The 14373-nt window shown below is 40.8% G+C and overlaps 1 non-coding gene across 1 annotated transcript; it reads left to right on the forward strand.

The window, feature by feature from the left end:
* Nucleotides 1–13991: 13991 nt before the first annotated feature.
* On the forward strand, nt 13992–14065 carry TRNAR-UCU (transfer RNA arginine (anticodon UCU)). The gene has a single exon. It is a non-coding gene; the product is annotated as a tRNA-Arg (tRNA).
* The last annotated feature ends 308 nt before the right edge of the window (nt 14066–14373 follow it).

Raw genomic sequence — 14373 nt, forward strand, 5'->3', positions numbered from 1 at the left:
CCAGGATTTCAACAACTCCACTGGGGGCCTAGGGCCCGCAACAATCAGACCTAAAAGAGCTCGGGTCTCTAAGTCCTTTTCAATTTTCCTCACCTGGCTAGCAGGAAGAATCACTAGTGGTTTACCTGAATAAGAGTGTCCCTGCGCTACTCCATCAGCTTTTTGGCGGTTGCTCTGCAGAAAACCTCCGGGGTAGAGTCTGGCGATTTCCCTTCGAAGCCTTCTTGAGTAGGGCTCGAATGCGCGCCTGGTGTCTGATTGAAAGGGTTCGCTCTGGAAAGGCATTATGTGCAGCCTTGCTTTCCAGCGCTTCCTGTACTTGAGAGGCCACCTCTCTTGGCAAAGACTGTAAAATGTGCTGGGTGAAAAGGGCAGCCGGTCCGGCATTGAAAGGGGGAGAAAGGTTCTGGTTCAGTAGAGCTCGATGGGGGAGAGGGTTTGTAGGATGCCACGCATTGTCTTGAATAGGGGGGGAGAGGAGAGAACGATGAGGTGTTACCCCTTCTGTTCTAGGAGGGGTGAGGGACGAGGAAGACATGACCTAACAGCTCACCATGGCTACGCTCACTCAGATGATCAGGCTTCCAAAATTCGCTTAAGAATTTTTTTAATTATTATTTTTAATTATAAAAAAATAAAATTGTTATTTAAGACATGCATATTGATAGAATAAGAATTATGACATGTTGGAAGGGTATGTAAACAAATGACCTTTACAAAAAGGGGAAGGTTTATTTCAGCCCTTCTTTCAAGAAGGGTAAAGTATATTTTAGCCCTTCAAATGAAAACACAAGGCTACCCTTCAAAATTGAGGACTGTTTGATGGTGACTTGGGATCTGCAACATGGAGAGGTGTGAACACTCTGAAGTTTACCTGGTCCTGAACGCTGTGAATTAATGTGTGTGATGTAGTAACGACAGTGCACAGTGTGAACACTATGATGTTTACCTGGTCGGTGCGATGTTTACCTGGTCGGTCCTGAACGCTGTGAATGATGTAAGTAACGACAAATCCACAGTGTGAACTGTAACACTCTGAATCTATGATGTTTACCTGGTCGGTGACTTGCGACATACACGTGTGATGCACAGTGTGAACACTGTGAACTTTAAAGTTTCGCGGCTGCTGCCACGGTGTCTATCACCCTTTAAATTGCGGAGCTCCAGCAGCTGGTCAGTAGTGTTCACAGACCACATTACGAGTATCTGTGCCTGCTGTAGTCACTAGTGTGTGCGCGGCTGGCTGGCTAGTGCAAGCACGTTAAGCAGCAGCAGCAGCAGCAGCTAGCTAAGCTAAACCAGGGTTTTGTGTAATGGCCCAATTACCAACAGTCACGCCCCCAGCTACTGTTGCGACCGCAATTCGCTACGGGGAGTTTGTGCAGTCAATTTACGACTCCATCAACACCAACGAGGGGGAATTCTGGTGCTTCCCTCTCTACGGCAAGAGTAGCCTCTTCTCAATGGCTGTTCCCAGCCGTAGTACCACTGATGATGAGCCCCCCCCAATAGGCTCATCGCGGAGTCTAGCGAGAAGGAGACGAAGCGCCTGGGCAGGCGCGACATCGTGGTAGCCATTCGTGGCACCATGGGCACCGCCGAGTGGATCAACGACCTCAGATTCACCCTCTCCGATTTCTCCTTCGTGCAGACCCCGGCCCCCGGCGCCAAGGTGCACTCAGGCTTCTTGAGCATCTACACTTCCACCGAGCCAACCTTCAAGTTCGGCACGAAGAGCAGATCTTCAAGGAGCTCCGCAGGCTTCTTGGCGCAGCAGCAGCGCGAGACACGCCTGTAGGCATCACCGTCACAGGGCACAGCTTGGGCGGCGCACTTGCCACGCTGGTCGCATGTGATGTCGGATGGAACATCGTAGCGGGATTTGCCGATGTCACAGTGTCCGCAATCACGTTCGGCTCCGCCACGGTGGCCAACGACCAGTTCAAGAGAAACGTTGAGGAGCACACTGCCTTCATATGCCGTTACCGCAGCATCGGCGACCCTGTGCCTTACTTGCCGCCCGGATGGTCCTACGTGCACGTGGGCACCGAACTGATTCTCGACTGGGCACTCTCACCATACGTGTCCATCTCCATTCCTCGATGGTTTCCTTTTAGTTTCAGGTGTCACAACCTGGAGCTCCACATGCACGTCATGGCAGCGGAAGCTGTATACACCTCTACACAGCTCGAGGATCTGTTAGTTGACTTTCCACTACGACCTGCTGGTACAACATATGTCATTGAAGATCTCTCCAGAATGGCCGCCTGGGATGATCAGGACCGTGACCTCTTGAGACAGGAGCTAGAAGATGTCAAAGATCGTCTTAAAGTCGACCAACCGGCGATGGTAGCATACTTAAGGGAGATACATTATATTGGCGTCACGCGCGACGTTACCTCATGCAAGAACGGCATGCCCCTAATCAGTGCAGCTCCCAGGCATGACAAGACGTTGCGTGCTGCTGCTGCAGGTGGAGGCTCTGAAGAATCACCTTTCGATAGGAGGGACTACTCTCTACTGAACAAGAGTGCTGATATTCTCAAGACGGAGTGTCGCATTCCAGCAGAGTGGCTGGTTCATCCTAACAAGGATATGGTCCGGGATTCGGTCTCCCACCGGTGGCTACCGCGTGGTGAGAGAAAACTTGATATTCCTGCTCCCGATAATCCAGAATATAATTGAAAATATATATATATATATATATATATATATGTTATTATTAGTGCTAAGCTAACCACAACTCAGCAATAATAATAATAATATTAAGTGACATCAATGGTCCAGCTACTCAATGTAATGTTCCCAATGAGGTGTCCCTGAGTATGTGCTTGGCTAACATACACTTGGAGCCTACATAAGCTTTATAAAGAACTAGTTTTTCTTTCTATGAGAGTGTGCACTCTGGGGAAACTAAACAAGAAGTAGTTAGAATAACAATATTACAGCTCCTGCTAGTTTTTCTTTCTAGCAGAGTGTGCCCTCATTTTGTATCCAAGTGGAAATGTTGGCTACATTGGCGATGTCATACCGATCGGGGAACCGAAGGGTATTATAGGGATAAGACTAGGTGTTATCCCCATTGATAATAACACCGGTCATTTTGGGTTAAGAGAATTTCCATTTGAACCACCCATGTGCACTAATTCATAGTAGAGAGTCTCTCAAAGAGAGAGTATCTAGTGGAGCGATTAGAGGATCATGCCATTGGACAATCAAGGCAAAATAATTAAGGAGAAGCGGTGGTCACATGTGGTAACAAGTTCAACTTTGTTTAGTAGAGGTGTTAGGAGAGGTATTTAGAAAAACGTTAGGAAAAAAAAAAATATTCTCGATATAAGCAAGAAAAATTTTTTGAGACAAGTGAAATTGGGTCTATGACATAATTTGTGTAAGGGTTTTCTTTTTAAAAATACTAGAGAGAGCTTTAATATTGAAGTGTATAAGAAACAAATGAATTAGACTTTTTAACAAAGAAAAAAACTATTTTTAAGAAAAGGTTACCTTTTTGTGTATTAAATGAAACCGAAAAGCTTATCTGATTAGCAAAAATGGCGAGCCACATAGCTATCATAAGTCAATCTTTGAACTAGATTTTTGGCTCTTCTAGATCTACGTGGTCTTGGATCCCTCCCAGGAACCTTACCTACTATTTGTGCTTTTCTCATAGCTGGTGTCTTTATAGCTAGTATGCCATGATGACCTACACATAAGTAAACCATATATGGAGTCTCATCAACCTTTGATTACCTTTCCAAGACACATTTGATGAGCTAGCATGACCTATTTTTGCACGTAACTTGTTGCCACTCCATGGTTTCTCAATAGATTTTTTACTAGGTGACTCTTACGGTCCACTCAACACGTGTGACCTGATTTTTCTAGTCTTCCAAGTACAATCCCTCTCAAAGTGACATGGTTTGCCACAATTCTAACATCCTCTGCTATCATAATATGCATCACTCCTTTGATAATTTATGCAGCCTCTCTAGCTCCCCCTACCTTGAGACTGGCCTCCTCCTCCTGTGTGTGTTCATTTTCAATCATAATATTTCTATTGCTACTGGGCCTAATTCTAATTTCCTCCTCAGCCACCACCCTGGCCTATACCTCGACCTCTACCACTACCTGTGCTAGAGTAGAAGACCTGTTCCAGAATTGTTTTTACTTTTTGAAGATCGTGCTTCACCCAAGTTCTTTTCCTCAATGATCAAAATTGATATTAAATGAACAAAATTTTGAATGTTATCTTGAGTCTGTATAGACATTTTGAATTTCTTGTATGCTGGCCCTAAGCCATGGAAGCACACTTCGACCTTATCATCATCTTCCACAGTGACACATATAGAAGCAAGGGATTCCACAATACCCTTGATCTTTAATGCATAGTCATTGATAAACATGTTCTCCTTTTTCACTGTACGCAGCTCATTCTTCAACTGCAATGTCATGGCTTTTGTGTTTTTTTATATAATGTAACTAGGCTTCTCCAAGCTTCAGCTGGAGTCTCAGCATCTTGTATATGCCCAATCATGGTCTCTTGTATATTGACAAATAGTCAATACATGAACTTTCTTGATCTCTACATCCAATCTTTGAATGCCTTTACACTACAAGAGGAGAGCTTGATACCCACAGAGATTACCGCAAACGAGAAAGAGGAGAGAGGAGAGAAGTTTGCAATTCACTACCACGTGTATATCCACATGTATACCCACATGTATACTCACATATACTCGTATTCATACATGTATACCCACATGTATACTCACATATACCCGTATTCATACATGTATACCCACATGCATACTCACATATACCCGTATTCATACATGTGAAGATACTCATGCATAGGAGTTTGTTTCTCCTTTTACACCCACCCAACTGCCTTACACCTTTTTCCTAAAATCTTTCTTATAAAAATATGATGTAATACACAAAATCCCTACAAAACTTACATGTTGACCTAAGACTCAACTCCCATTATATGTGATGTAAGCCATAGTTCATTTTTTTTGCCATACTAGCTCTTATAATTGCTAGAAGTAGTATGGAACAGTATGGAACATGTACAATTGTAAATTATGTACTCCAAATGTAAGGTTAATCATAAGATTTGCTATGAAAAAGAGACCCATCTTACAATCTCTTGTATTTGTATACTTACAAGTGATGGGGAATATCTTACATGGCAAAGTTTTGATCATTGGTGGTTAGTCTTAGACACTTAAAAGTGTAATTAGAATTACCTCTAATTGATTTTTTGCTAATTCTAACTACATGCTTAGATGCACAAGCTATAAAAAGGGGTGTACTTTGTTGCAAGCTCTTTCTACACTCTCTTCAAGCTCATTCTCTCTCAGACTTAGCTTCTTACTAGCAATACTACCTCTCTTACTTACTTCCAAGCCATGGCGTCTCTGAAGAATGGCTCTCTTTCCCTTACCTATGTATTTCTTGGGGCTATATTTCGCATACTTCTCTTAATATGCCTTATATGCTATATTTTTTATAAGGTGAAGGCCCCCGGGAATCCTAATTCCATTGAGATGTCTCCCTTGACCCCTCTCAAAGCATGTGTATGACATAGTGCACTCTTTATACAAGCTTGGCATCTTTTACTTTGTGACAATTACTACCTATGTGGCTCTATGCAAAAATTACTACCTATGCAATTGGCTTTATGCTATCTTCAAAAACAATCTCAAAAATGATGTCCATTCCTCCCACCATATGCATCCTCTTCTTTTTTATGCAATTGGTTTTATGCTATCTTCTTCAAAAACAATCTCAAAAATGATGTCCATTCCTCCCACCATATGCATCCTCTTCTTTTTTATGAATTAAATGCCCTATTGTATCATGTAGACCATGCCATCTTTTTGTATAATGTAGACAATGCCCCCTTGTGGGCTCTTTTGTAATCCAAGCTTACATTAAAGCAATGAAATTAAAAGTCTATTTTCTATCTTATTTTATGGCATATTGTTATGTATTTTCCTCCCATGGTTTATAAGTTGTCAAATTGAGTTAAAATTTTTGTTAAATTATGAGCTATAAGTTGGCATCATATCTCTTTTATATCTTATGATACTCAAGGTATCTTTTCTAATGTCTAAACATTTATAGTTTGAACATTGTTGTCCTTAGCATTCCAAGAAAAATTAATCTACAAATATACTAGCTTTTCCACAATTCTAAATTAAGCATGAAGTGTGCAAATATATACCGTAGTAAGTGGTATCTTTAACATAGGAACCAATTGCTTATCAATGGTATTTCTACGTGGTGGCTTATCCTGATCTACATGACTTAGCTCTTTTGCTTGTGACATATAATACAAGCATGGTGTTTTTGAATTTCCTCCTTTTGAGATGTACATGCACTTGAGAATTTTTAAGGCACCAGCCATATACCATACAACTATGAAATCTCCTATTTCATCTACATGGAGTTTCATTCCTCTTGATTGTTGCTCTATTGTATGTGGTATGCCAAATTGATGAAAAGCCCAATATAGAATTTTTTGTGTGATCTTCAATGTCAACCTTTTAGCACCAGAGACATAGCTTTTATAAATTTTATGTTAAATGTTGAAGCATTAAGGTTAAACAATTGATTAGATATACCTCAAAACACCCAAGCCACCATATATGGTTTTTGAATTGAACACTAAAATATGACGGATGCTTTGTATTGATTTGGATGTCCTCTCATCAAGTATTGGTGGAAGACCTAAATTGATCAATGTCCCCGTTACTCTCTCCATCTTTTTTTCTTAAGAATCTCACACTCATCTAATTTGATAATGAAGTCTGATTGGCCAAGTGTTTTCTCTACTATAATGTTATAAAACTGAACCATTGCTTGTTGAATATTAGTAAGTTTGTAGAAAATGTTGTTTGTGCTACTCAATGAGAGCTTTCTTTTCCCAAGTTCAAACTGGCCTCATATATTGTATAATTCTCCCAAGATCCATCTACTTCATTATTTAAAGTGTGCTTTGTCTTCCTAATATATGAAGTAATGTCATTCTATGTGAGCTTATTTTTAATTAAGTTGACCATATCTATATAACCTGCTCTGCCTATCCCACAATCATCAAGTGTTTTTTTGAACTTCAAAAGTATCTACCTAAGAATTCTCCACACTCTCGTATTATATCTTTCCTTACATGGGTGTATTTGTGCATACGTGAATAAATTTTATGTGCCAGCTTTGGAGGGATTAATGTAGACTAATGCTTGCCAGCTAGTCCAATGTCTATCTTCTTCACCTTAGGATGCAATAATGTCCTATATAAAGTCACAACCAAATATTTTTTTGAGAATGTTGAAGCCAAAGATTTTAAAGAACAAGTATAAACAAATGCAAATATTTCAAAGATTCTCAATGCTAGCCTTATATTTTTCAAGTAATGCTTTATTTTCCAATAGTGACATTTTATTTATATGCTTTAAAACTTCTAATGATGCTGATAAATAATTAAAATAACCTAGTAAACCATTATAACCATCCTCAGTAAATCTTAGCAATGAACCGGGGTAGAGAAGCTTGGAGAAGAATTTACTACTGGGTTCTTAGGATAAATATTCCCATCACACCATAAATCTAAGTTTTTCTTCCCATGCATCCTATATTATCTTTGTCTAGCCTAGTATACATACTCTTTCTATTCATTTTTTGAGTGGGCTCGTAGTCTTTGTCTACATCTATATGAAGATGATACAAATCTATTTTGGTTGTTGAGAGATTATGATGAGAAATATTCTAAGAAACTTCTCTACCTTCCATTCTTACTATTCAATATTTGTTATAATAGGAGAAAGCATTTTATATAGGCAACATTGGTTCAAGTTTAAATTTGAATTTGAGACTTTTGGGCATAAAACGTCATGTCAAGATGTATTAAATGTAGGAATTTTAGAAAGAAGAAGTTAGAATAGCTTTCTATCACACATAGTAAGAGTACATTCTAAAAGGCTTCAAAAAAGGAGAGTTGATTACCATCAAAAGTTTTTGAAAAATAAAAATAATGTATAGAGCATGAAAAATACACCACTTTTGCTTTTTACAGTATGATGTTCTGAGCTATAAAGATCAAACTTTATATCTATTCTAAGATGGACATAGCTTCAAACTACATTTTGCATGAACAATTAACCAAAAGCAAATTATGGGGCATCTTTTATGCTTTATATAGATAATTAATACATTGTTGCATTATGATACACACCTCCATAGGCTTAGTCGTTGTGACACACATGGATGTTGGAATGGGTGTAGACATTGATGCTTTAATGACTTAAGGCCCACTAAACCTATAAAAATTCTCTTTCATTGAGCATAAAGTACGCATGGATTGCGTGAATACTAGTAGTTAATGGAAGCGATGTAGACTTTATGCCCAATAAAAAATCATACATGCTTGCCTCAAGGGCGGTATAGTATTTGGATGGCCTATGTATAACATACGTTCAAGGAGTATGGAATGTGTGGACCCTATGCATAGCCTATACATAGCACATGCGTAAGCATGGCTTACGCATATCCTATACATAACACATGCATAAGTAGAGCTATGCATAAGCCTAGTCATAGACATGGATATGTATATCCTACACGTGGTCACGCCTATGTGTAGTTACATATGTATTTTCTTCCCACCAACCCTCTTTGAGGACAAACTTTAACATGCAGGACTATGCATGGGCCACGTGACCTTTGAATTGAACAAAAAAATAATCTTAGCATGAGCAGATGATGCTTACCGCACACAAAGCTGATTTGTAGTGTGCCCCTTAATTTGGAGTTGGGTTCTTGCTAGTTTCCTGCATACACACACATAAACACCACACAAAAAAGTAGGTGGGGTGAGGAACAAGATCTCCTATGATGCTATTTAAGTGCTATGCATAGTTATATGTAAGAGGCTATGCATAGTACTAAAGAGGCATACAAGTGCTATGCATGGCACAGGAACTTTGTGTCCAATTCACAAGCAAAAATGCTTGACAATTGAATGTAAAGCACCCATTCCATGCAAAGACGCTATGTCAAGCAAAAATGCTTGACAATTGAATGTAAAGCACCCATTCCATGCAAAGACGCTATTCATGTAGCATACAAGCATACTATGGGTGCTTTGCATCTAATTGATGAGAATTTTTACTCATTGAGATTGGATGCAAAGCATTCATGCCATGCAATGAGGCTGTGCGCACAACGTCCAAGCATACCGTGGGTGCTTTGCATCCAATCGGCCAATATTTTTTCTCACCAATTGGAAGCAAAGCACCCATGCTATGTAATGACACTATGCACATAGCATCCAAGCATACCACGGAAGCAAAGAACCCATGCCATGTAATGTGTAGACTAATGCATAGGCATGGCTATGCGTAGGCTAGGCATGGCATAGACTATTGCATAGCCTATATAAGCATATGGCAAGCCTAGGAAAGTGACATGCAAGCATAGGAAAGCCACATGCAAGCCTATGCATATGGAAAACCTATGGCAAGCATACACTTAACCATATTCATATGCCAAGCCTAGGCATATGCATATACTTGCATACATATGCATATACTTGCATACACTTAACCATATTCATATGCCAAGCCTAGGCATATGCATATACTTGCATACATATGCAAGCCATATGCACATGGAAAGCCTATGTCAAACCATATTCATATGGCAAGCCTACGCATATGCGTATAATGCTTACATATGGAAGCCATGTGGAAAGCCTAGGCATACACATATGGAAATCCTATGGCAATCATGTGCTTGGCATATGCATATGTCAAGCTTGGTCATACGCATAGGTTTTCATATGAAAGCCATATGCAAGCCTAGGTAAGAAAGTCATATGCCCGTCAAGCCTATGGTAAGCGTATGCAAGTTGTATGCAAGCCTAGGCAAGCATATGGAAAGCCCATAAGTCTAGATGTGGCAAGCATAGGAATATGGATATGGATTTCCTACGGAAAGCATATGGATGTGTATTCTTAGGCATATGCATATGGGAAGCCTAGGTATATGCATAGGCTTGCATATGGAAGCCATTACAAGCATATGCAAGGCATATGCCTCGGTAAGCATATGGCAAGCCTATGGTTTGAATATGCAAGGCTTGAAAATCATATGATAAGCATATTAAAGCCATATGAGTCTTGCATATGGAAGCCATATGCAAGACTCTAAATATGGTTACACCCTAGGCTTTTCCATGGCTTGCATAAGATTTCCTATGCTTGCAATGACATGAAATGTGCCCATAAAAACTTCCTGAAGTAAGTTCTAAAGAATTCCCTAACTAGATCAATTTATCCATTTCACGTAATTTGGTCAGTTACGTGTATTTCATAGCACCTTTCATGTCGTGCCACATAAAGATGGATTACCTAAAATCTGTTGAATTCCTAAATTATGAAAACAACTTTCACACGTGACAGCATCAGACGGGGAAAATTATCCATCCAGGAAGAAAAGGATGTGGTTCCCAAAGAATGCTTTAACACCAATGTTTCTTAGACTGGGTATGATTTCATCTTATGGTGAGCCATCCCTACCCTGAAAGAGCATAATTGGTAATTGTATGCGATATGCATTGTAGGTTTGAATCCCACCTCTTTCTTCGTTAGGCTTATCACTGCTCTCGCATGGCAAAACTGGATGGTTCTTACTAACCATTTCCAAGGCTAGCTCTATTCTCGGGACTTTGAGGGGGATATGCATTTCCATGGCAAAACTGGATGGTTCTTACTAACCATTTCCAAGGCTAGCTCTATTCTCGGGACTTTGAGGGGGATATGCATTTCCATGGCAAAACTGGATGGTTCTTACTAACCATTTCCAAGGCTAGCTCTATTCTCGAGACTTTGAGGGGGATATGCTTTTCATCCTAATAGACCAAGAGGTTTGAACTTTGTTCCTCAATAGAACCTGATCAATTTGATCAGGCAATGCCACCTATTATTTGATTGTCTGATAGCATTAGCCTCAAAACTGATCTAAGAATCGTTGTTGATAGAGTTCCATCCTGCTTCTCCGTCCATCCCTTGGATAGATAGAGAAGCAATTCAGGGGATTGTTCTCTAGGTGCACCTTTCCCTCTGGTTTGCCTTCTGGACTGGAGTTGTAGCCTCGTAAGAACTAATCAATTCTTCCCTATTCTATGCTTCTCCTCGTTCACGAGTTGATATTTTGGTGTCTCAGGCATGGAGGAACCACACCGATCCATCTCGAACTTGGTGGTGAAACTCTACCACAGTAATGATACTGCACGGGGGGCGCTCTGCGAAAAATATCTCGATACACCAGGATGAAACAAAATAGAGAAAAGAAAATATTGAATGCCCTTCATTCTCGTAATGGTCGTCTCTATCGAGAACCCCATCTAGCACATCCTTCCTCTGCTCGAGAGGAAAATGACCTACCTTTCTGTGAGGGAGAATCTTGTAAACTTTTGCATTTCGTTTGAGCGCTTTTGCAAACCATTCTGTTTGAGTGCTTTTGCATTCCTGCAAACCATTCTGTTTTAGTGCTTTTGCATTCCTGCAAACCATTCCATTTGAGTTGAGTGCTTTTGCAAACCTTGAAGGTTGGATTGGCAAAAAAGAAAGGCTATGACAAGAAATAGCTTTACGGAGGTTCCTTGGCTCTACCTCTAGGGTTTCTCTTTTTACCCGGGCTATGTGGTTTGGCTGAATCTCTCCTTGCACCTTCCTTAGATTGTTCATCGTTCAACATGTCAATTTCCATTCTAGTTCTCCACTTTTGGCTTCAGTTTTTGTGACTGAAGGGACGATCTAAGAGCGTCGATCTCTTTCTAGAAGGTTAACTTGAGATCGCGGATCTGCATTCCTTTTCGAGGGTTTATCTTACGATCCTTCTTCCCTCCTCTCAAGAGATTGGCAGGTCGACCGAGGATGACGGAGGATTCTGATATGCTATGTCCGGCTTCGCCGGGTCTGATATAATGAACCGGCTTCTAGGCAGTAAGCCTGGGTACTCCATGACATAAAGTCTCCCCTCTCGTCCCCTACAAGTCCAGCGGTTTGCTTTAAAACTTACCCTAGTTTGATTCTCTCTTATCAATCGACTCTTATCAATCAAAGGGGGATCTCCAGCCCCTCCACTACTCCTCCACCCATTGACTTTTCTGGCACACCCATCAGTTGCTTGTTCGGCAAGCTTGCCTTTGAATAACCTTTGAAATGCATGCCGGTTTTCTTTCAAGTCAATGAAATGTGGCACTTAATCTGCTCGAACATTTATTTTTAGGGTCTTTAAGAGGGAGCAATCACCACAAGCAAAAGGCTTCCTTGAGGAAGCCTAAGCAATCACCCTTTCACTGACAATCTAGCTTCACTGGAGCTCTGGCTTCTTATGCAAATCTGATGTAAGGTAAGGTCTTGTTAGGCCGGATAATTTATTTGTGATCTCCCCTAAAATGAATGTCTTTTTTCAATCCTTTTTCCAAAGACAGTCTTCTTTCCATTCCTTTTTCCAAATATAGTCTTCTTATTTCCAGTCTTCTTCTTAGAAGAAAACCTCTCGATCTCATTTCTAGTGGATTCCATGATTGTCTCAGCTTCTTCCTTTGATTTTTTTTTTCAAATGTAGTATCTTTTCCCTCTCCGTTTCTTTTGGCCAACTCGTCAGGCTCATGACCTGAAGACTGCAGGTTCGAACCCTGCCCCTGCACGTAATGATGTCAGCAGTAAAAAAGCAAATAAAGATTATCGTATAATAATCCATGCTTAAGAATGGGAAATGTTCCCATCCTACAATTTGGTAGGAAAGCAGTAAAAAAGCAAATGAAGATTATCGTATAATAATCCATGCTTAAGAATGGGAAGTAACCTCACGAGGTGAACCAGGAACAATTGGTGAGAATAGCCTTTTCTGATGATGGAGCAGGATCGTAACCAACTGCTTATCGGGGTGGGGTTTGGGATGGTCCCGATTGCATACTTATCAGTCTCTGCGTACTTATCAGCACTGTCGACGACTGGCTTCTCGCCTACTTATCTAGCGTTGCAGGTGGTGGCTTAACCATCTTTAACGGTGTGCAGATCATTTGGTTTGGAGTAACTCACTCTAGTCTTTAGCAATTAGAGCGACTTATCTAGTCTTTTAGTACTCCGTTCAGATCGTACTACTTATCTAGTGATTAACGGTACTTATCTAGTAGGTAAATATCTCTTCCAGTGGCTTACAGGTAGTGGCTAGTCCAAATCATTCATCTTAGAGACCATATCATGTCGCAAAAAGCACGATTGAAGACAAAACGTCTCAAACAAATGAAGATCATTGTGCAAGCCTGGTAGTTTGGTGAAATATGAGGCCAAAAGCTAGCAAATCGAAGTCTTTTTCGGGTTACCATGCCCTATTCAACGTGTTGCCACATAGACGTGGATATGCTCCATGCCTGCTCTATAGGCACATCATGTGGTCAGGCCCCGAGTGTCACTTCTCCCTCCTTTCGTTTACAGAGATCAGATTACCTATCTATTGGGGACAGAAGACTGAACGATATCCTGACAAAAAACGTAAAACCTTTCAACTCTTATCTTATTATGGTCCCAACCATGCAGGTGACACCAGCGAGATCTTCGGCAGGAGGAAAGTCCTAGAGAGAAGTTAGAGGGCCCATACCACTTGCCTACCTTTTAGGAATTGGGAAGCACTTGGCAAATGCCAAGTAGTAGGGAAGGAGCCAATGCATTTGTCATGCCCTTCGAAATAGAATAACAAAAAGGCAAGCAAGTTTTACCTGACTACATTAAAAAGCAAGCCATTTTCCTCTCTACAAAATCCAGGAGGGAGTGGACCTCAACGAAGGAAGGGCCATGGGGGGAACTTGTGAGGGAGTTTCCACCCTCCTTTCGATCATTATCGCCAGGTTGACCACACTGAAAAACCCGTAACTTTCGGTTCTATCATTCTCCCTCTACTAGAAGTGTTTGTAATGCGCAGCATCCTTAGCTCAGTCGGATAGAGCAACAACCTTCTAAGTTGAAGGTCATAGGTTCAAGTCCTGTAGGATGTAGAAAGTGCATATTAGATCATATACCTATGGGAATGCTTTGCCCCTTGGCTTTCATTTGTACTAGTACTACTGATTCTATAGCTCTTACTCGTATTAGTATTGATTGTTTTAAAGGTGGAGCGGAACTTGTCTATTGAACATCTGGTCTTATTCCCACAAACATAGTTGGGATAGGTGGTCACAGAAAGGGACTGAGGGCACTCCTACTATACAGGCTCCTTCTCGAAAAAATTGTTATTGCGAGGCAAATCGACAAAGCCCAAAGTGACTTTTCATTCTCCCTCGAGTTTCCCTACTACAGCCCGTAG

Source organism: Cibotium barometz, chromosome 41, assembly GCF_041138505.1.
Source record: "Cibotium barometz isolate CiBa-2024 chromosome 41, ASM4113850v1, whole genome shotgun sequence".
Lineage (NCBI taxonomy): Eukaryota > Viridiplantae > Streptophyta > Polypodiopsida > Cyatheales > Cibotiaceae > Cibotium > Cibotium barometz.